General features: G+C 40.7%; 1 protein-coding gene across 1 annotated transcript in view; it reads right to left on the minus strand.

Moving 5' to 3' along the window:
* LOC101023172 (hepatic triacylglycerol lipase) overlaps positions 1–6736 on the minus strand; it is a 159003-nt gene extending 152267 nt beyond the window's left edge. The window contains exon 1 of the mRNA XM_003900989.5: positions 6463–6736. The gene's annotated coding sequence lies outside the window, so the exon portion shown is untranslated. The remainder of the gene's footprint in view (positions 1–6462) is intronic.
* Between the last annotated feature and the right edge of the window lie 14617 nt (positions 6737–21353).

A 21353-nucleotide genomic window follows, 5' to 3' on the forward strand; every position in this document is an offset into this window, starting at 1 on the left:
AGATGTACCATAATTGGCTTAATTCCCTATTGTTTTTTCATTAACTTTATTTAAGATCTCACTATTATGAACAATGCTACTATAAACATATGCATAAATCTTGGTCCCCATGTATGATTATTTTCTTTGTATAAATTATTTTTTTAGTAACTTAAAAAAATTTTAGATTCTGAGGGTACATGTGCAGGTTTGTCACATGGGTATATTGTGTGATGCTGAGGTTTGAGCTTCTAATGGTTCCATTGCCCAAGTAGTCAACACTGTACCCAATAGGTTTTTTTCAACCTTTGTCCCACTCTCTTTCTCATCCCTTTTGGAATGCCACTGTCTATTATTTCCATCTTGATGTGCACGTGTACTCAATGTTTAGCTCCCACTTGTAAGTGAGAACATGCAGTGTTTATCTGTTGTTGTGTTAATTTGCTTAGGATAATGACCTTCAGCTGTAGCCATGTTGCTGCAAAGGATGTGATTTTGTTCTTTTTTATGGCTGCATAGTACTCCTTAAAAATAATACTACACATCATATATGTACCACATTTTCCTTTGTATAAATTTCTTAAAGTAGAATTGCTAAGGCAAAGGTTTTATATCTAGGTATCTATATCTATCTATATATTTTGCCTTTACATATATACTGCTACTTTAAGTAAATTTCTATCATTTTAAGTACTCATTAACAGTGAATGTACTCCTCTTCTGTCCTATCCTCCACCCTTGTTAACATTAGCTATTAACATTTTTGTAATTTTATGCTAAATTGATAAAGTAAAATGGTATGTGCATTTTTTTAATGTTTCTTTAAAACCAGTGGGTTGAAGTTGAATTTATCACCACTTCCATTTTTATTGCCTTTTTTCTTTCTTATCTGTTCATGGTATTTATATATTTTATGTACTTTATAGGTTTGTATATTTTTTATATGTTTTCAAAATTGGGGTGCTCATTTAAGAAATTATAATGAGTTCAAACACACACATGTGTACAATGCATAGTTTGGAATACCATCTACTTCCCAGCTCCATCACATCCTAACATTTTGTCATATTTGCTTCCTATTTTTGCTAAAAAGTAGAATGCTGTACCAGTATAACTGTGTGTCTCTTCTCAAGCCTGGTCTTATTTTTCCTGTCTCAGAGGCAACGTCACCCTGAGTTTGGTGTCTATCATTCTCATCTCTGTGTGTATGTGTTTGCAGCATATGTATGTAGCTATGAAATATATACGGTAGTTCCTCAGTGTCTGTGGGGGCTTGGTTCCAGGACCACCCACAGATGCTCAAGTCCCTGATACAAAATGGTGTAGTGTTTGCACATAACCTATGCACATTCTCTCATATGCTGTAAATCACCTCTAGATTACTTATAATACTTAATACAAAGCCTATACATCGCTTTGTTTGCCTGGTTTTAACATGGTACTCAGGATGTGGTGAATTCAAGTTTTGCCTTTTGGAACTTTGTGTAATTTCACCCCCAAATATTTTGCATCCTCGGTTGATTGAATCCATGGATGTGGAATCTCATGGATATAGAGGGCTGACTGTACCATTATTTTGCATGTTTTCAAACTTTTATACTCTACACATCTATCTGAAACTTGTTTTGTCACTCAGCAGTGTATTTTCGTGATTTATCTCTGTTGATAAAACAGCTACAAATGGTCCCATTGTATGAATGTATCAGAATTTGTTCACTGGGTTGATGGATACTTGTGTCGTTTAGTTTTTTCATTTTACTATTATAATATTGCAGTAGACATTGCATCATCCACAAGTGAAAGCTTCTAGAATTTACTCCTAGAAGTGAAATTGCTGGATTGTAAGATATACGTCCCGTCAGAGTTAGTGAGATGTTGACAATTTATTCTTCAAAATGGTTACTCCTGTGAGCATATCGTTGGCAAAACGTGAGTGTTCCTTCAATTTTTCCACCTCATCACCAACACTTGATAATGTCAGATTATTTAATTTTCACCAGTTTGATGGATGTAAAATGGTATCTCATTGTTTTAATTTTAAACTTTCTGATTACTGGTGAGGTCGAACATTTTCTTATGTGCGTGATTGTTCGTTCAAATTTCTGTTGCTGAGAATAGCTTATTCATATATTTTGCCTGTATTTCTATTAGTTCATTGCAAATATCCTCCCAGTTTGCGTTTTGTCTTTCATATCGCCTGTAATGTCATGTTTCACAGGGTTTACATTTTTGTTTAATGAGATTTATACAGTCTTTCCCTTCAGGAATATCCTTAATGTCTTCATTTCTTCAATTTTCCTTTTTTTTTTTTTTTTTTTGGAGACGGAGTCTCGCTCTGTCGCCCATGCTGGAGTGCAATGGTGTGATCTCTGCTCACTGCAACCTCTGCATCCCGGGTTCAAGTGATTCTCTTGCCACAGCCTCCTGAGCAGCTGGGATTACAGGCACACACCATCACACCCAACTCTTTTATATATATATATTTTTCAGTAGAGACGGGGTTTCACCATGTTGGTCAGGCTGGTCTCGAGCTCCTGACCTCGTGATCTGCCTGCCTCGGCCTCCCAAAGTGCTGGGATTACAGGCGTCCAGCCCAAATAGTAATTCTTTTACAAAAGATACTCTGTGATTTGTTATAATCTTCTGGCATCAGTAGAATTTACCTTAATTAATGACTACATGCTATTGTTTTAATTTATAGCTGCATTTTATAAGCTCAGTTAAAAATGATTTTTTTCTGCCTATGCTCCTTGAGGAACCCATGGATCGATAAAATTTATTGATCAACAAAATTTAGCAAATAGTATGCACAAGCCATTCCTGCCTTTCAGGTAGATGTTGCTAATTGCCTGCATTATTTTCTTCATTTGTGTATTCATATATTCACTTAACAGCTGTTTTGGGAAAATCTGCTAATGTCCTTGAGCCTGGTTGTAATCATTTCAAGCCAGTTTTACTGGAATTGCACTTGTTCACATTTGCCATCCTAAGACTGTGTGTTTATGTGTGTGTGTGCACCTGTGTGGTATTTCTTACAGGTTTTTGGATGGGGATAATACTCATCTCTTAGAATGAATTGGGTGTCAGATCTTGTTTTTCTGTGATTTGGAACTGATTACATAATACAGAAAAATCTGAGTATGTAGTAATATTGTTCAGTAAATTTGTTGAGGTCATAATATTTCTTGTGGTAGATGAGATTTTTTTAAATAACAACTTTTCAGTTTCCTTTGCCTTCATCATTATTTTCATGTTACCTACATCTTCTCTTGCCAGTTTGTATTTTGTGTTGTCCATTTGGCTAAGCATTTCAAGTTGATTATCATGAATCGTGCATTGCAATCATTTATATTTTAAAATCCTTTATATCAGTTGTTAAATCATTGGCCTTGTTTTTAATTTTGTTGATTTATACCTTTTCTTTTGTTTATTATATTTCCAAGGGGTTGATCTATCTTGTAATCTTCTCACAGAATGAGCATGTATTTATTATTTCCACTGATTTCCTCTTTTCTAGTTTATTTCTGCTCTTATTCTTTATTATTGTCTCTCTGTTTTCCTTCATAATGACTGTCTTCATAAGATTTTAAGTCAAATGCTTATTTCATATTTCTAAAATAAAAGCACATAGATTTATGCCTTAACTTCTGGGCCCTGATTTATACAAAGCCCCCTCCCTTTTGATATGGGGTGTTTTCAATTTTATAAACATCGCAAAAGTTATTATCATGTTCTTAATTTTCTACTTCAGTGATCCTTAACGTTTTTGGCACCAGGGACCAGTTTTGTGGGAGACAATTTTTCCATGAATGGGGGTAGGTGGGCGATGGTTTCAGAATGATTTGAGCATATTGCATTTATTGCACACTTTATTTCCATTACTATTACATTGTTAATATATAAAGAAATAATTATATAACAGTTATCTACTCACCATAATGTGGAGTGAGTGGGAGACCTGAGATTGTTTGCCTGAAACTAAATGGTCCTGTCTGGGGGTGATGGGAGACAGTGACACATCATCAGGCATTAGATTCTCATAAGGACCATGCAATCTAGAGTCCTCGCATACACAGTTCACAATAGGATTTGCGGATGCTATGAGAATCTAATGCCCCCGCTGATGCGACAGGAAGTGGAGTTTAGGCGGGAATGTGACTGATAGGGAGCAACTGTAAATACGGGTATAGCTCCGCTGCTCACCTCCTGCTGTGTGGCCGGGTTCCTAACAGGCCACAGACTGGTACTGGGGATTGGAGACCCCTGTTCTACTTGAACTTGTAGTTTAGGAAAGTTTTTGTGGTTGTTAGACATTGATACCCATTAATTTGTTGCTGCTGTAAATTTTTATTAATATTTTAATATAATTTTAAACTAATAGAAATGTTAAAAGACTAGTATGAACTCCTATACACCTTTTACCTAGGTGCACTGTTGGTTTGTATTTTTCCCTAGTTATCATTCACTCTGTCTCTAAGTATATGTGAATGTTTTTCTGAACGATTTGAGAGTAAGCTGCATACATATATATATACCTAAATACTTCAATATATATTTCCTGACACAAATATTTTCTTTTGTAAAATTAGAAATTTAACAGTAAAATCAGGAAATTTCATATTGATACCATATGATTAATCCCACCATTCACATTCAAATTGTCAGTTATTCCAATATTGTGTTTTTTATATATATATAAAAAACATATATATAACATATATAAACATAAAATATATGTGTATTTTAGATATGTGTGTGCGTATACATGTATATATGTATATATGTAGAAAGACAGAAATTGGGGGTATTTTAAAATTTATAATGACAGGCAAGCGACTGAGATGGCTGCATGCCTATGGCAATCACTATCTGTAGGCCACCCAAGCATAAATACTTATTTTCTTCTTGTACCCCGTTTTTCAGAAGTTCATGTTTATTTTCATCTTTACTATTTTTTATTATTCATATACTATATATTCATAGTAGAAAAGATAAAGCAATATAACAAAAATCAGCAGAAATATAGAGATATGCATAGAGTGCATAGAGATAATCACGGTTAGTATTTAGATGAATATTTTATAGACTTTTGCTTTCAATCAACAAAAATTCTAGACATTTTTTCTAGTTAAATATGAGTACATTAAAAATGGAGTTATATGGTATGGCTGTGGTTTTAACTCCCTTTTAAGTCTTAGTTTATTTGACATACTTCATAGGTAATCTTCGTAACAACTTTGCAAAGTAGAGCCACATTTTTAGATGAGGAATCCAAGGTTCAGAGAGGTTCAGTAAACTGCCCAGGTCACACTGCAGTAAGAAATGGAGTTTATAATCTAAACCCTGAACTGTTTGCTGCAAAGGCTCTTGGTTAGATTATTCTTTTGCCTGAGGCTCCTTTCATTGCTTTTACTTATTCACATTTAGTTTTATTGCATGTGGTGAGAAAATATGTATATTTTTTCCTCTTGATTCAATTTTTGGGGCCTTATTTGAGAGTTAGTATATATGTACCAATGCCCACATATGGAAAAAATGTATAATCTATGTTGGTATTGAGTTCAATGTATGTGTATTTGTTGTAACTTATCAATTGTATAACATAACCTCTATTGTCTATTTTTGTCACATCTTCAATGTCTTCCAAATTTTTGTCTATTTAAATTTGTCTTTATTTTTTAATACTGTCTATTTTTTTCTTAGCCTTGAAATCAATTAAACCCTCCCATTACAATTGCTTGTTTTTTAATCTATTTCTCTTTGCATTTCTAACTTTAGTAATCTCTGTCTTCACAGTTAATTTTATATTTTTTATCATAGTCAGGAGCTTCTTTGTATCCTCTCCCTATGTTTTTGGCTTCAAAATCTCTTTTATATGCTATCAACTTTACCAACTGTTTTCTTTTTGTTGTATGAGTTTCCTCATAAAACCTTTTTATTTTAGCATTTCTGCATTTTTTTGGTAACAGATTCCTATTTTTAAAAAACATACATATTGTTGGGTCTTATGTTTTAATCTAACATGAGAATTTGTCTTTTTAGAAATCAATGGCCTAAATGTATAAAGTTCTTTGGGGTGAAGCTAGTGTATTGATATGAGATGAGCTCCCAGCTAGTAGCTGTGGACCTTCTACAAGTTCCTTAAATACCCTGTGAGGAAACTACTTACAGGCATCTTTATCTGGAAAATCATGTTAATAAGCATACCAACGTGAGAGAGTTGCTTCGAAGACTAAATAAGATCAAGAGCACTTACAAATAGAAGCATATTAAAGCATATTAAACTGATTATTTGTAAAATGCAATTGTCAATATTTGCTATTGTAGACATTATGTCTGGAAATACCATTCAAAGCAAGTTTCTTGGCAATTATAAAGCAAGTTTGTTAAACGATGATCTATGCTCAAAATGGGGATAATCAGTTCTATACTTTTCTCCAACCATATTTTAAATTTTTCTTTGAGATAATGGGAATAACTTACAAGAAAAACTGCTGAGAAGCAGTGGTCCAAAGCCCTTTAGAAGCTCTCAGGGTTCAGTTCAAGTTGTCCATCTCCATTTCTGGCTGTACCTGGAGCTTCACAGCTTGACTTACATTCAGCCATGTCAGGAATCACTCACTGCCTTGCTTTCCATTTAGTTAATTAAGTGCTTAGGTTTACGAATAAGTTATTTGCTCTCATGACGGGTATGGAAGCTGCAGGCTTTGCTGTGCCTCGGCAATTCTCATCAGGCGTGGAAAAACTGAAACTAAGAAAAACCAAGCAAGCAATGATAGATTTTCTACTTCCTGGATTGTGTGACTTGCTCATCCAATGAAAGGCAATGAGGGTGGGGTGGGGGGGCAACCAGAGATGAGGACTGATTCTCAGCTTGTGGTTCTCCTCAGCAGTCCTCCAGCCCCTGTACAGATGGAACCTCTGCATCAGTGAAAGCTGCTAGGAATTCAAAGGGCATTCACATTCACTTCTGCTCCTCAGGATCAGAGGCAGTGAGGAAAGCTAAAAAAAAGTCTGAGGTTTAAATTGGAACCCATTTTTAACTTTTCAAATGTTCTTAGTATTTTAGGATCCAGAAAACCTTAAATCAGACAATTCTATATTACCAACTGAAGAATAGTCTATAATATCATAATCTGGTATGCTCCAGACTGACCTGATTTAGTTTTAGTTGTATGAACTTCAAATCTCTGATGGCTTCTATTTGATCACTCAGAGGAAGCTGCAGGTCCGTTTCCCATCTGAAGCAATAGAGGCATCTTTTTTTTTTTTTTCTTTTTAAAAACTCTGAGAATAATCTTCATCTCGTGTCTTGTTACACAAATGTTTCCAAGTCCCTCCCTAGAGATTCTGATTCAGTGGGTCTGGAATGGGGCTTCAGATTTGTGGTCTCTTTTTTGTTTGTTTGTTTGGTTGGTTTTTTGAGACAGTGTCTCACTCTGTCATCCAGGCTGGAGCGTGGCGGCATGATCTTGGCTTCCTGCAACCTCTACCTCCCAGGTTCGAGTGATTTTCCTGCCTCAGCCTCCTGCGTAGCTGGGACTACAGGCACACACCACCACACCCAGCTAAGTTTTGTTATTTTTAGTAGAGACAGTGTTCTACCATGTTGGCCAGGCTGGCCTCAAACTCCTTACCTAAAGTGATCCACCCGCCTTGGCATCCCAAAGTGCTGAGATTGCAGGCATGAACCACCGTGCCCAGCCAGATTTGTGTTCTTAACCTTAGCTTGGGCAACAATGGAGTAGACTGAGGGGATAGATTCTACTTTTAGAATTAGAGAGCCTTGGGCTCAAGTCCTGGGTCTTTCACTTGCTCATTATATGGTCTTGCACAAATTCCTTAACCTTCGTCAACCTCATCTGAAAAACAGCTGGAGACAGAAACCTCTATCTCAAAGTGCTGTCAAGAGGATTAAAATAACTCTAACACCCTTGATAGCGTCCACTTTTCTCAGTATTGCTAACTCGTTTCTACCCAGGTTAATTTGAAGATTATCTGTGAATTTATTTAGCTCACAGCCATAATGTTTTTTACTTATTTTCCCTGTTTGTTTGTTATATATTTGTGAAGCTTTTGCTGTGTGCAGGACGCTGGGGTTTTTAGAACCCACTGAGCACTCCCTGATGGTATCACCTGCTCACACGGTCCATCTCAGGTTGTGTTTTTGTTTTTGTTTTTTGAGACAGAGTCTCGCTCTGTCTCCCAGGCTAGTGTGCAGTAGTGGGATCTTGGCTCATTGCAACCTCCACCTCCCAGGTTCAAGCAGTTCTCCTGCCTCAGGCTCCCAGGTAGCTGGGACTACAGGCAAGCACCGTGATGCCCGGCTAATTTTTGTGTTTTTGGTTTCACCATGTTTGCCAGGCTGGTCTCGAACTCCTGATCTCAAGTGATGTGCCTGCCTCAGCCTCCCAAAGTGCTGAGATTACAGGCATGAGCCACTGTGCCCCACCCATCTCAGGTTTTTGAAAGTACTACCCAACTTTCTTGTGTGAACAACTCTATCTAGCGGGCTCTCGGTTATTTGTGAGCTTCTTAGACTAGGAAAGCCATGTCCCTATTCCACCTTTGTACCAGAAATTCAATTTTTCTCGAATCTAATCATGTGTACATTCTTTTTCAAAAGAAAAAATATATAAAATTATTCAATTTGATTTTACACAGAATATGTTCTAGGTACTTTGCATTGTGTAAACTTGTCTCTTTTTGGACACAAAAACCTTTGTACTTTTCCCCCTCCCCTCATAATAGCAAGAATCCAGTGGATTTTTGATGATTATATGTATGTTTTCTTTATATTTAGTTTTGCTTCAAAAGAATTTAGAGCACTTTTAAAAGATACAAACAATGCAAGACATTAAGAGGAAAATTTAGGTAGAAAAAAAGCATGGGAAAAATATAGTGAATTGATAAATAAAATTACATTTCAAATACATGTTGTATAGTCTTCTACATTTCCCAGTGATGGGCCAGATATTTGGCTCTGAACTCTCTAGCACTCATTGCAAATCCTCTGCAGACAAAAGATGGAGGTGATGATTCTCAAGCCATATAGATGATTATTGAGATCATCATCTATATGAGTCTTGAACTTTGTTTTAACTTTTCCACTGGCCCAAGACTTTGGGTCCTAATCAACATTAGGGTCATTAAGAGTCTACAGAAGGGTCATAAGTACCATGGAAAATGATGTGCTCTCCAATCTTCCAGCCAAACACAAAATAGATCAGGGAATAAGGAGGCCTCTTGCTGCAGAGGAGATGATAGCCAGGTGGAAGAGCTGGGCCAAGGATCAGCCAATCTTCTGGTCCGGAAACTGTAACCATGGCAACAGTAGTGAAGGCAGCTCTATTTCCATCAGCAGTGACACCCTTAAGAGGTACCGGCAGAGAGAGAAGCCTATTATACATCTGGGCAAGAGTCTAGGCGAGGGAAGTTCATGTAATTTTTAAGCATAATCGTTGGGAGAAAATAAACAGCGTCTTTCATGTTAACCTTGCAAACTCAAATAGACAAAGTGAAGGCCAATGACCGGCGATACTGCCTGGCTGAGGCTGGGTGTGAGTGCCTTGCATAGGAACCTGTAGACTGCCTCAGGTTTGCCTTTTATTCTCTTTACTTTCTAGTAACAGTGCTCACAGGACTTTCAATAAGCAAAGCCCAGAGGAGGAGAGTTGCTTTTGAAGCCACACTCTTGTCTGCCTCATTCATTTCAAACAGAGACACTTCTGAAAGAGATGAAGGCCTGTGTACAAACAACAATGCCCACTGCATTCTGTTGCCTTTAGCTGTGATGTGGTGGCTTTTGATTCTACACAGAAGGTCCTTGTTTCAGACACTGATTGATGGATCTTCTGAATGAAGGAGGCAGCAAGAACAAATGAACAAGGCTCCCGGTAAGGCGAGGTGCTTCAAGAGGATAGGCTGGAAAGCGCTTAAAATAAAAGGTAAACACAAGCCTCCACAAAAGCAAAAAAATACCAAGGCACTGAGCTCTGAGTGGTTGATAATTTGTAGTTCCTAAGGATTTCCACACATTTGTGCAAACACATATAAACTCCTTGGAGAACTCTGACCTGGAATTTCAGACTTTTTGGTGGAGGAACCAAAAGTTAAACCCAAATAGATGTCATAAAACAGGTAAGACTAATTGAAATGAAGAGTATTGGAGGTCTGAGTCTGGTTTGAGGCAGTGAAACAGAAAATAATGCCATGAAAGAGCAGGTGATGGGGTGTCTCCGTCTCAGAGAGGGATGTGATTTTTCACTAGAAACCCATGGAAAGCTACATAAAGGCTCATTCTAAACACCATGGACAGTGTTAGGACCTGCTGTGAGGAAGCTGTATGACATATGCCTCCTTTCTCCATCAACCCTTGTCCTTTCGTATTGCCTAATAGAAACAAACCAGTGAAAAATCCACATGAGAAATCTGGCTACACTCAGTTCTTTTGCAAGAAAACACTATCAAACTCCCTGTGAGTCTGCATTCTTCATAGTCCATGGGGGAGCGTGGTGCAGGCTGAGGAGATGGGGTGGGGATAGTGAGGCTGGAGGGAGAGGAAGGGAAAGTTAAAAGAAGCAGGCATCCTTGTCCTGACTAGTGATTTTTATATACTATGTTCTTATAAAAAATAATTTTCACCAGCTAGACGATGCTCTATTGTTTAACTAAATTAGGGGTGTTAAAATAGAGATCATAAGAATGATGGAATGGACTCTTTGTGGCAAAAAGATACTAAATTATAAACAAGACCCAAGGCCATGCCAGGGTAGGGTTAAGTCACACATCTCAACAGTTAAAGAATAAACTAGGTTCTAACAGCTGCAGGGTTTTCTTTTTCTCTAGCAGCTAAATAAGCACTGGCCACCAGAGAAGCAATGTTGAAATGATTGCAGCTCACCAACCACCAGACACTAACTGATCCAGCTCCCTACCCCTTTTCTGCAAGCCATAACTACTACTTTGATTGGATAAGAGACTGATTTCAGTAACTTTCTCCTGGTAAGAGTCCACTGACCATAGACTGGTTCTGGCCAGTTTACAGAGGCTTGCACTGAGTGCCTTCCTGTCCTCTGCTTCACCATTTGATATATAGGACCTAACTGCAAGGAATTTAAATGTTAAGTCTCTACCCCAAAGTGAACAGAGGACACATGTAACATGCATATTTGTTTACTAGGCATGTATGCACCTCCCTTCGGGAATATTCATTGCTCTTCCTATAACCTGTCGAGTATGTGTACTTAGCTAACCCATTCAGCACAAATTACTGTTCTACTCTTTCCTCCCTCAAAGTGCCTGCTTTTGGTTTCTTCTGGAGGCTATGCTTTCAAGTCTATGGGATTTCCAGCCTACAGGCTGCAACCCTTTATAAAAAACAAACCTCTCCTCTCCAATATTATAGCTCTGTGAATTTATGTTGACAGGTTAATAACTCAATTTCACAGAAAAAAATTAAATCAGACACTCTTTGTTGCCCACACAACAGCCTTTCTCTCCTTTAACTTTTCACTTGCAGAGTCCTAGTTTTGATTGGCAGTCCTCCTGTGCCTGTCATGAATCAGGGAACCTTGACCCTATCCTGAACTCCAGGAATAAGTCCTAATGACATATTTTTTAGTGGTAACTATGGTAGGTAAAATTTTAAGATGGTCTTATGATCTTTACCCTCTGCTGTTACATCCATGAGTATGGCAAAAGACTTATTATCTATATTACTATCTAAGCACCTGAGCCCTCTTTGGCTGGTGGCAGAAGTGGGGAAGTCAGAAGATTCAAAGTATGAAAAGGATTCAATGCATCATTGCTGGCTTTGAAGATGGAGGGTGCCAGGTGCCGGGACTGAGAGTGGCCTTTGGCATTGAGACTGGTCCCTGGTTGACAGCCAGCAAGGCCATGGGGACCGCAGTCCTACAATTGCAAGGAGCTAAATTTTGCTCACAACCTGATTGGACGTGGAAGTGAATTATTCCCAAGTCACTAGATGAGAGGTTGGCCTCGCTAACACTTTGATTCTAGCCTTGTAACTACGTGAGCAGAGAACCCACTCAAGCCTTCCTGGACTTCTGACCTACATAGAACTGTGAGAAAATAAGTGGGCATTGTCTTAAGCTGCCAAGTCTGTGGTTATTTATTTTGCATCAGTACAGCAATAGAAAATGAGTAGAGCAACATGTAGAGAGTGTCAAGAAATCCAATCCATATTTCTGCTCAAGAGGAATTTGTTTTCAGCTCTGACTCTGACTAGGAATCAGAAAGAAACTGTGGATGAGTTATCTAATAACCCTGTTGACTTTTTTCCTTGTGCACACCACCCCACACCCACTGTGAAGGTCACAAATACTGGATTCTTGTTTTCCTAGCCACCCTTGCTGCTGGAGTGGTCGTGTGACTGGGATATGCCTTTGGCCACAGACCTCTGAGAACACTAGATTAGAGCTGTAGCAGCCATTTTATAGCCACGAGGCAACAAGTCTAAGGATGGTAGAGTGGAAAGAAAGGACGGTCTTGTTTGTTTCATGACAATTTTGAGCTAAGGTGCCAACTCTGGAATTGCCTGTGTTCATATCTTTTGTTATATAAGATAATTAAATGTCTTTAATTATGTTACTTGGGTTTTCTGTTGCTTGAAGCTGAACATGTCCTTACTAATACATTACCCTTCCCAGCAAAAAGTATAGAAGGCAAAATGCAGAGACATCTGAGGTAGAGCGAGTACAGAGTTGAGGATCACGCTTTTGGTATAAGTAAGAAAAATTACATAGGTATTCAGGGGTATGAAGACAAGTAGCCCTTGGGTGACATCTAGAACTATTAAAAACAAGTGAAATTGACACACATTGGGAGACTCCCATCTCAAGATGTTCTGTGACTCTCCATTTTCTATTTTCTGAGATTCTTGCCCAATACAGAAGAGTACAGGTGGTCACAGACTGATGCTATACTAAGCTTTAGTCTTATGACCTTGGATCATTCCTCTGACCCCAGTGAGCATCAGTTTACTCATCTGCAGAGTGGGGATAGGACAATAACTCCTTGTGTCACTTGGTTTTGGGAGGATCAGATTTGCCTGTGTATGTGAACTTGCTTTGGAAGCTTTAAAAAACAGCTTTGGTGTGATGTCAGAACCTAGCTTGGTGCCTGGCACATAGTAGGTGTGCTCATTACATATTTGTTGGATTACTGTGCTGTGCCTATTTGTTTATACCAGCTTTGTTTGCACTGCACCATGAGCTTGCTGTCTGACTAGTTGCTCCATATAGCACCTACTCTAGATAAAACTTAAAGGATTTTATTAAATGCTTTCTTCTTGGCAGTGGTATATTAGGTACTGCAGCCTGGATGGAGAATTGAGCATTTGTTTCCTACGTATTTTCCGCTAAATATGCTGTGACAAGATGTCCGTTTTGATCAGGGACACTGTCAATTATTCCTCTCTCATCCCGACTTTCTCTGTGATGTAGGGTGTGAAGACATCTGTTGGCTTTAACCTATTACTGTTGTGTGAGATGCCTTGGCTTCACTCAACAGGGCTGTGTCCAAGGCAGGCTGGCCTCCTGTGAACTCCCAGGCTGCCGAGTCAGTCATCTGCCAGGTGACAGGTGGTGCCTTTGAGACCCTGGGGAGCAAAAGGAGACAGTCATACCTGGACCCTTTAAAGGCTTCCTTGTGCCAGATAAACCAAGAAATGGCTTGCTTCTTTCAGGCTTGCCCCCTGTAAGATCACGTACTTTCCCATCGCTTCATCTGTGGCTCACATTTTATGGTATCCACTCCCAGGTCTTGTCAACTTTTGACCTCTCCCAGTTAGACTCACGGGACTGCCGCTTGCTGCCGGGTGTCTGACGCTAAGCTCTCCCTGATTTTTGCCTCGCTTTGCTCCATGCCACACTGGATGTGCGACACGAAGACACCACTAGAAGTGGGCACCTTGGCATCTGAGAAAGACTCATTGTAGGTTCCTCCCCAAAGGGGATTATTTTGGAACAAGACCAGCTGCCCAGGAGCTAGAAAACATCAAACTGTGAGACTGAGACACTATTGCTCTCTCTGATTTAATGAGTGATGAACACAGTATTTAAGAATTGAGACACAGATGGTATAACACTGATGAAAATAAAATGAGAGTACGGGGTCAACGAAGAGGGCACAGCCTAGATGAGAAGCAGCAAAGAACATTTTGATAGAAGGCAATACATGGGTGCAAGCAGTGGGGTTTGGTGTGGAGAGAGCAGGCACCCCAGTCAGAAGCGGGAGTTTGAGACCTGCTCTGTCTCCCACTCTTTCTGTGATCCAGGAACCTTTGTACCCCAGTCTCCTCATATGCCAAGGGCCACCCCAGGTTCTGGGCTCCCAGGGTTATTCTGCATTGTAGACGAGCTGCAAATGTACATGGCAATAGAAAAGCATGATAAAAATGTAATGTATGTGGAATTCTCCTGGGTGTTTTTGGTTTATTTCTTTATATTTGTTCTAAAACACCGGTGAAGAGTTTCCTTCATTTTCACTCCTAAGCTGCTGTCTCTGCTTCCCTGTGACAGTAATGGCAGTAATGGGCACGGCCTTGAGGAGGACATAAAACAGTTCTTGGCTGAGGACATTCCTTAGAGAGCAGCGGGAATGGTGACAGCTCCTTAAAGTGGGTCACAGGAGCGTCCCCCACCCTAACGGATGTTTCAGAAGTTAAGTCATGCAAAGTACTCAGTGTCTGAAGAGCAGGGTTAAAGACACAGAATTAAGCTGGTCTTAATCGAGTAAATACTTGATGCCTACGTGAATTTACTACCGCACACGTAAAACAGACTGCTTGATCTTGGCAGCGTGGGGATGTGGAGAGTTGGGTGGGGGAGGCAGGAAGCAGGGCGTGTGTCCACGTGTACCACTGGCCTCAGAACTGAGATCGTTTTGGCTGCTGGAAAGCCAGCTGCTTCCATCTCCCTCTTCATGTCCCAGTGTGGGCAGCTGGGCACTGTGGGGAATGAGAGGCAATATAAAGGGATCTGAATGATGACAAGAAGCTTCCTGTCCCCATGTAGCTTACCATGCCTGACACGGGGCACAGTCCGTTTCACTTGCTTTTCTTTGTGGGTGTCACTCTCTGTGGTGCCAAGGTCCTGTGTCAGCCCCACAACTGACAGCCCTGCTGGGACCCATTGGAGCTTTTCTGTCACAAGCTGGTTTGAGAAGAGAGCCAAAGTGTGTGAAGCCTCCCTGCCCTGACCTCACCCCACCAGACACACGTGCCATTTCCTAAGAGAAAACCATTTTTGTCACTGTCCGAGTTGGACTAGTACCATCAAAGTATTCAAAACGACCTTTAGTCATATGTTTGTTTTTCCCAAATTGGTGGAAAAATATGACTTTTTCATCAAAATTGAAAATCATGAAGAAAAACTCAGAATAAGATGAGGGTGGGCAGGAGGCAGTGATGTCTCAGAGATGGAAGCAATTGGCTTTCCTGCAGCCAAAACCATTTCAGTTCTGAGGCCAGTGGCACAGGTGGGCACATGCCCCGCCTCCCCCACCCAACTCTCCACCACATCCCCCATTGCCGACGCCTTGCCCTCATCCCTGCCCCTGCAAAATTCAGTTGGGTTGTTCCCACGGCCACTGTGAGCAGGGCTGTCCAACATGAGCCCGGATGGCTGCCTTTATGACAGCTCTATGCCACCTCATTCCCTGTGTTGTGTACTATGATGTGCACCACATGTTAAATTAACAGTGTCTACTGTGCGAGGGTAATGGATTGGGCAGTTCCTCCCTTTCTGAGCGGTTACTCAGGCTTGCCATCTGGCAAATCTAGTAGCCAGGTGGTAACCCTAAATAACCTCACTTTGATGGGGTGGGGGTAGAGGGGACCCCAGTTGGTTCTATTCTTGCCATCTGTGGCCTCCTTCTCTTGGAGGGAGATGTCCAGAGCATCTGAGCTATGCGATTTCTTTACCAAGCAGCTATTTGCCATGAGAAACACTGCCACTTCAGGTATGCAGAACTCTGCTCTCCAGCAACTCCACCAATTTAGAATAGACGCAGGAACAGGAAGACAAACCGAAAAAGGCTGTGTGCAGCTGAGACCGGAGGGAAGCTCATGTACATGCCTTCCTCTTGGGAAACTTCCTTGAGCTTTGACTTGGAAAATACTTACTCTTATTTACATTCAGTGATAATCATAGAGGTCCTCTAATTTCTAAGGATTCAGTATATTGGAAACCACAGATTAGAAGAGAGTAGAGAGCATGTAACAGCATACGCTTTGACAGATAGTGTGGACTGCCTGAAGATGCTAAAACTGAGCAGATGTGAGATCCAAGAGCTAAGAGCACAGCAAACTGCAGTCACTGAGTGACAGGCTAAGTGTGCTGTAGCCGTATCACCTGAGGACACCACAGTACAATAATGGAGTCTGGAGTTACAAACCGGTGACACCAGCACTGTTCATTATGATCAGTAGAGACCATTTCAGGGGCAGGGACTCTGTTAGACATTATAGAGATGTCCTCTCCAAATGGTTAAAATAGAAAGATTAGACACAAAGGAATGAAACAGTTCTTTGAGAAAAATCATGTAACCAGGAATAGAGTGAATTAAAATAGTACATAAGATTTTTACAAAGACCTTTTTTCATTTTCATAAAATAAGGTAGGTTTATTGAAGAATATTTAGAAAACATAAGCCAAGAGAAGAAAATAAAACATGGCTATAATACTTCAAAAATATAACCAGTGTTAGCATCCTATTGGCTTTTCTGTTCTCTCTTTATATAAATTTGTATATTTATACCATTTATCAATCTGTCATCTGCCTGCATACCTATCTATAACTAGTTGTAAGAAGTAAGTTGAGTTTACCCCCACTTAATACACAAACAAGAAACTTTTCATGTTAATAAGTAAACCCCCTCAGCATCATTTTAGAGGTTATGTTGTTTGTATTTCATAATATAGATAGTCATCCAAGGGGCTGTGGTAATTAAGTGATTATTTATAAAAGTATATATTGCACAGACATATTTGGAAAATAAATCTGTGATCATTATAAGCCAATAGGGCATGATGACTTCTATTCTAATCACCACTAGACAATTTCACTGCTGTGGTAGTATTACTGAAAGCTGCAAAGCTGGGCCTTTTTGCCTTTGTGAGGCTTACTGGTTATTTGCCTCTTGTTTGTGAAGGAGTCTAGAATGTGCCACCCCAAAATACTGCCACTTTGGCATAAAGATTATTTTGAGCAATTGTGAATCAACAGATAAAGGAAAAGTTCTCTACTTTCATGTTATTTGCCTAAAAGCAGAGCATAAATTTCCTCCCCTCTTCTGTACCAGGATAAGGTGTGCAACTCTCATCATTGGAAATGAAGAACTGGCACCAGGATGAGTCTGCATAAACAGACCTTATTAAAATAACCCTGATCTTTCATTAGTTTCCCCCACGTAGTTCCTCCTCACTTTCCCACAATTTATTACTCCTATTTCCCAAATTTTATCAGCCCTCTTTTCTTTGTCTAGTCACTTCTCCACAATTTATCACCTTTTGTTAGAATGATATACGAGACCCTGGGCATAACTGCTTCTTTGGGTTTTTCACTTCTCTTCAGTGAAGCCCCCATGCATATAGAATGAAAAAATATACAATTTGTATGCCTTTTCTCCTGTCAATCTGTATTTTGTCAATTTAATTCACAGTGGATTTCTCCACTCTCCCCTCCTCCTCTTCTGGACTTTAAACAGGATTAAATTTATACTGTATTAAATGCCAGCTGTTTGCTCCTCACAATGCAGAGCAGTGCCTTTTAATTCCTTTTTTTTTTTTTTTTTCTGAGATAGAGTCTCACACTGTCGCCTAGGCTGGACTGCAGTGGTGCGATCTTGGCTCACTGCAACCTCCACTTTCTGGGTTCAAGCGATTCTCCAGCCTCAGCCTCCCAAGTAGCTGGGATTACAGGCACCTGCCACCATGCCTGGCTAATTTTTTGTATTTTTAGTAGAGATGGGGTTTCACTATGTTGGGCAGGCTGGTCTTAAACTCCTGACCTTGTGATCTGCCCACCTCGGCCTCCCAAAGTGCTGGGATTACAGGCGTGAGCCACCGCGCCCAGCCTAATTCTTAAACTTTAATGTGCATACAAATCTCCTGGAGATGGTAGAATGCAGATTCCAGTTCGTGAGGTCTGGGGTGGAGCCTGAGAGTCTGCATTTCTAATCAGCTCCCTGGCAATGCCGATGCCACTGGACGGAGTCCCGCATTGAGTAATGAGGGTGCAGAATGTGCCTCAGCATCCCCCAGAGGGCTTGTTAAAACCCAGACTGCCGGGCTCTGAGAACAGAGTGTCGGATTTAGTTAGGTCTAGATTGGGGCCCAGGAATTTGCATTTAACAAGTACCTTCTCAGTAATGCTGATGCTGCTGGTCCAGGGAGCACACTGTGAGAACCACTGGCTTAGAGGCAGTCACTGGAGCCAGGCAGACTAGCTTTGCAGCTAGAGTCCCACTTTGTCCCTCTGTAGCCTCAGCGAGTTGCTTAACCTCTGTACCTCACTTTCTTTAAGTCAGGGATAATACTACCACCTATGTTAGAGGACTTTTGTCAAGCACTGCGTATGCTCTGCATGTAGGTGCTGTGTAATGTTATTATTTGCCATTCCTTTCAATTCAATCAAGGATTAAAATGTGCACATTTTCTGCTCTTCAGAAAATCTTTTGGGGGTGAGGTCTTCCTTTATCCAGGCATATCCAGAGAACCTCTCTCCTTTCACTTGTGCCCTAGAAGGTAAAAAGTCCCCACATCTACTTTTGCACGATGGTTGATTCCTCAGTAAAGCACAGGGCTGCTGGGCACTGCCTGCCTTTCACCTGGGTGCACAGGAAATCCTTATAAAAAACGAATGCAGCCAAACCTAATGAGAACAACATCATCTCAGGCTGCAGCAAGGAGGTTCGTCTCCCTCAGCTTTCCTGGAAGGACCTGGTCTCTGTAAACTCGAAGCCTGTTCTGGCTAGCATGGATTAGAAAGAGTGGTTCCCAGCATCCCAGGCAGCCCTCTGTCTAGAGTTTTAATCACATGCGAGGCTGAAAGTCAAGGGAGGTAAGCAGCTCCTGTAGCTAGGTTTTTTTTTTTTTTACCTGCCTAGGGAGGCTGGGGAGGGAGATTAGTGGGCTGCTGAGCATTTCCAGTAAAGCAGCTAGCAGAGCCCAGAGACATGAGGCAAGGAGGCCTGTGGTACAGCCACATGGGGTCCAGCATGGCTGAAATGTGGAGTGGGAGACCAGGCAGAGCATCAGGGTCACACAGGGCCTCCAGTGGCATGCGGGATGGAGGGTCCCTCAGTTAACTGAGGGAGGGAGGGAAGCTGTATTAGAACGCTTTTGATGGCAAGTAAAATAAACCAACTTGCCTTAGCTTAAGCTGAAAAAAATACTTTATTATAGGGATTCAGTCTGTTTCACAGAACCCAAGGACAGGCTGCCGCAGTCCCTCTCAGGAAGAGGCTGGAACGGGGTGCAAAAGCCATCCAGACACTTTTTCTCCTTACTGGCATGCTGCCCCTCATGAGAACTTTCTCTGCTTTTCCAGTCCACATGGCAATAGCCTATCCCTTAGCACCCAAGCTGACGTGCTGACACGTTTTCAATTTTACCGTCTCGAGAGAGGCTCTTTCTTAGTCCCGATTTCAAACGTCCAGGAAAGAGGCTCCGACTGGCCATCTTGGGTCAGGGGCTCGGCACTGGTTCAGTCCAATGCTGCCATGGTGGGGAGCCGAGACACATTGTCCAGGATGGCTGTGGAGGCCCTCGGGGTGGGTCCAAGTAGGCGGAGCTGGGCTTCTTCATGAACCAGGTAGATAGTACATGGGCTACCTCAAAGGAAGGACGGCACCAACTCTGGGGTCCCTTCCCACCTGAGGTGCTCCAGTTTGACCTTTCTGTTCAGTATTTGTCCTCTCCCCATCAGCAGTGTAGGGAAAAGCAAGGGCAGAGCCTGTGACTGTGGTGGCAGGTTTGGGCTGAGAGGATGGGGGCTGCCTTGCTGTGACAACTTTGGAAACAATATTGAGCTCTGGAAGGTGACACAGTCCATTAATAGCAACGAGATCAACCTGGCTAACACTATTTTGGAAGCTGAGAAAATAAATGACAGCAAACTGCCAGGCAAACAGTTCTTCCATAAAACATGAAGAAATGCTTCCCTAAAAGTATCGCTTTTAAACATAAAACAAAAAGCAAATAGTGGCAATCAAAATATAACGAAAGGTGACCCACCTGAGATCTCACTGTTTTCTTTGCCCGCTCTTTCCTTTCAGCTTTTGTTCAAGTGCAGGCAGCATCTTACACAGTTTTAGAGATCATAAACAACATTCTGTGTTCCGTATTATGTAACGACTAATTTCCATGCTGCCTTGTCATCTTCTTAACTATCTTTATCAGTATGCCATCCTTCAAATTAAGTATGCTATATTTACTTAGTACATAATTAAGATCTGATTTTAAATTTGAGACTGCGAAGTGAGAAGGAATCTTAGGAAATCACTGAGTCCCACGAAAATGAACTTAGAGAGGAGAGTGCCTTTCCCCAAGGCCACAAAACTGGTTAATTCTGGACCTGGGACTCCATGTCATTCATTTTTTTTCAAATGTATGTTTATAATTACCCACCTGATGCCAGATATTGGTGCACGGGTTTCATCTCACTTCACGACTCTCCACCACATTGTGTGCCCTAATTAACATTTGTTAGATAGAAGTCATTTCTTATTTTTCTTAACAGGGGTAAGAGTGCTTTTTCAACTCACTGTCATGAAAATAAAGGTTGTGGAGCTGAAATGAATAACAGCAATTTTAAACCAGACTGGTTTCGTGACTGGTAGATAAGTCAGCATGCAAAGACGTTTATGTCTCCCAGGTTTGGCTGGCTTTCGCAATGCCCTTTGCAAACTCCACAGGGATTTTAAGCTTTAAGTCTGGTTATAAGCTTATGCAAGCTGTTAGTCACCTTTTTAGATGAAAAGCACCACAGGCTTATGCTTGAAAATGTTCTGTGCTTCACTAGAATTCCTTTTGAGTAATTCAGCTGTAGTATGATTTTGAGGGAGGAATGATGGAACAGATACATTTCAAAACACATTTGCATTTAAAAACGGGAGTTTATCAGCTGAAAGAACTTCTCTTGAAAGGTACACATGCAGGGCAAATTTAGAACAAGCAGCACAATTTAGACATGATAGCCATGAATTATCCAAAAGCTTAAAATACTGGGGGTACTTGATCATGCAGAATCCCAGACATGGGTTGAATCATGAATGTCTGGTGTTTTACTTTGGAAAACATATTGGAAAAGGAAATCTTGTCACTGCCATATTTTCACAGATCATTCCA

This window comes from Papio anubis, chromosome 7 (genome assembly GCF_008728515.1).
Source record: "Papio anubis isolate 15944 chromosome 7, Panubis1.0, whole genome shotgun sequence".
Taxonomy (NCBI): Eukaryota; Metazoa; Chordata; class Mammalia; order Primates; family Cercopithecidae; genus Papio; species Papio anubis.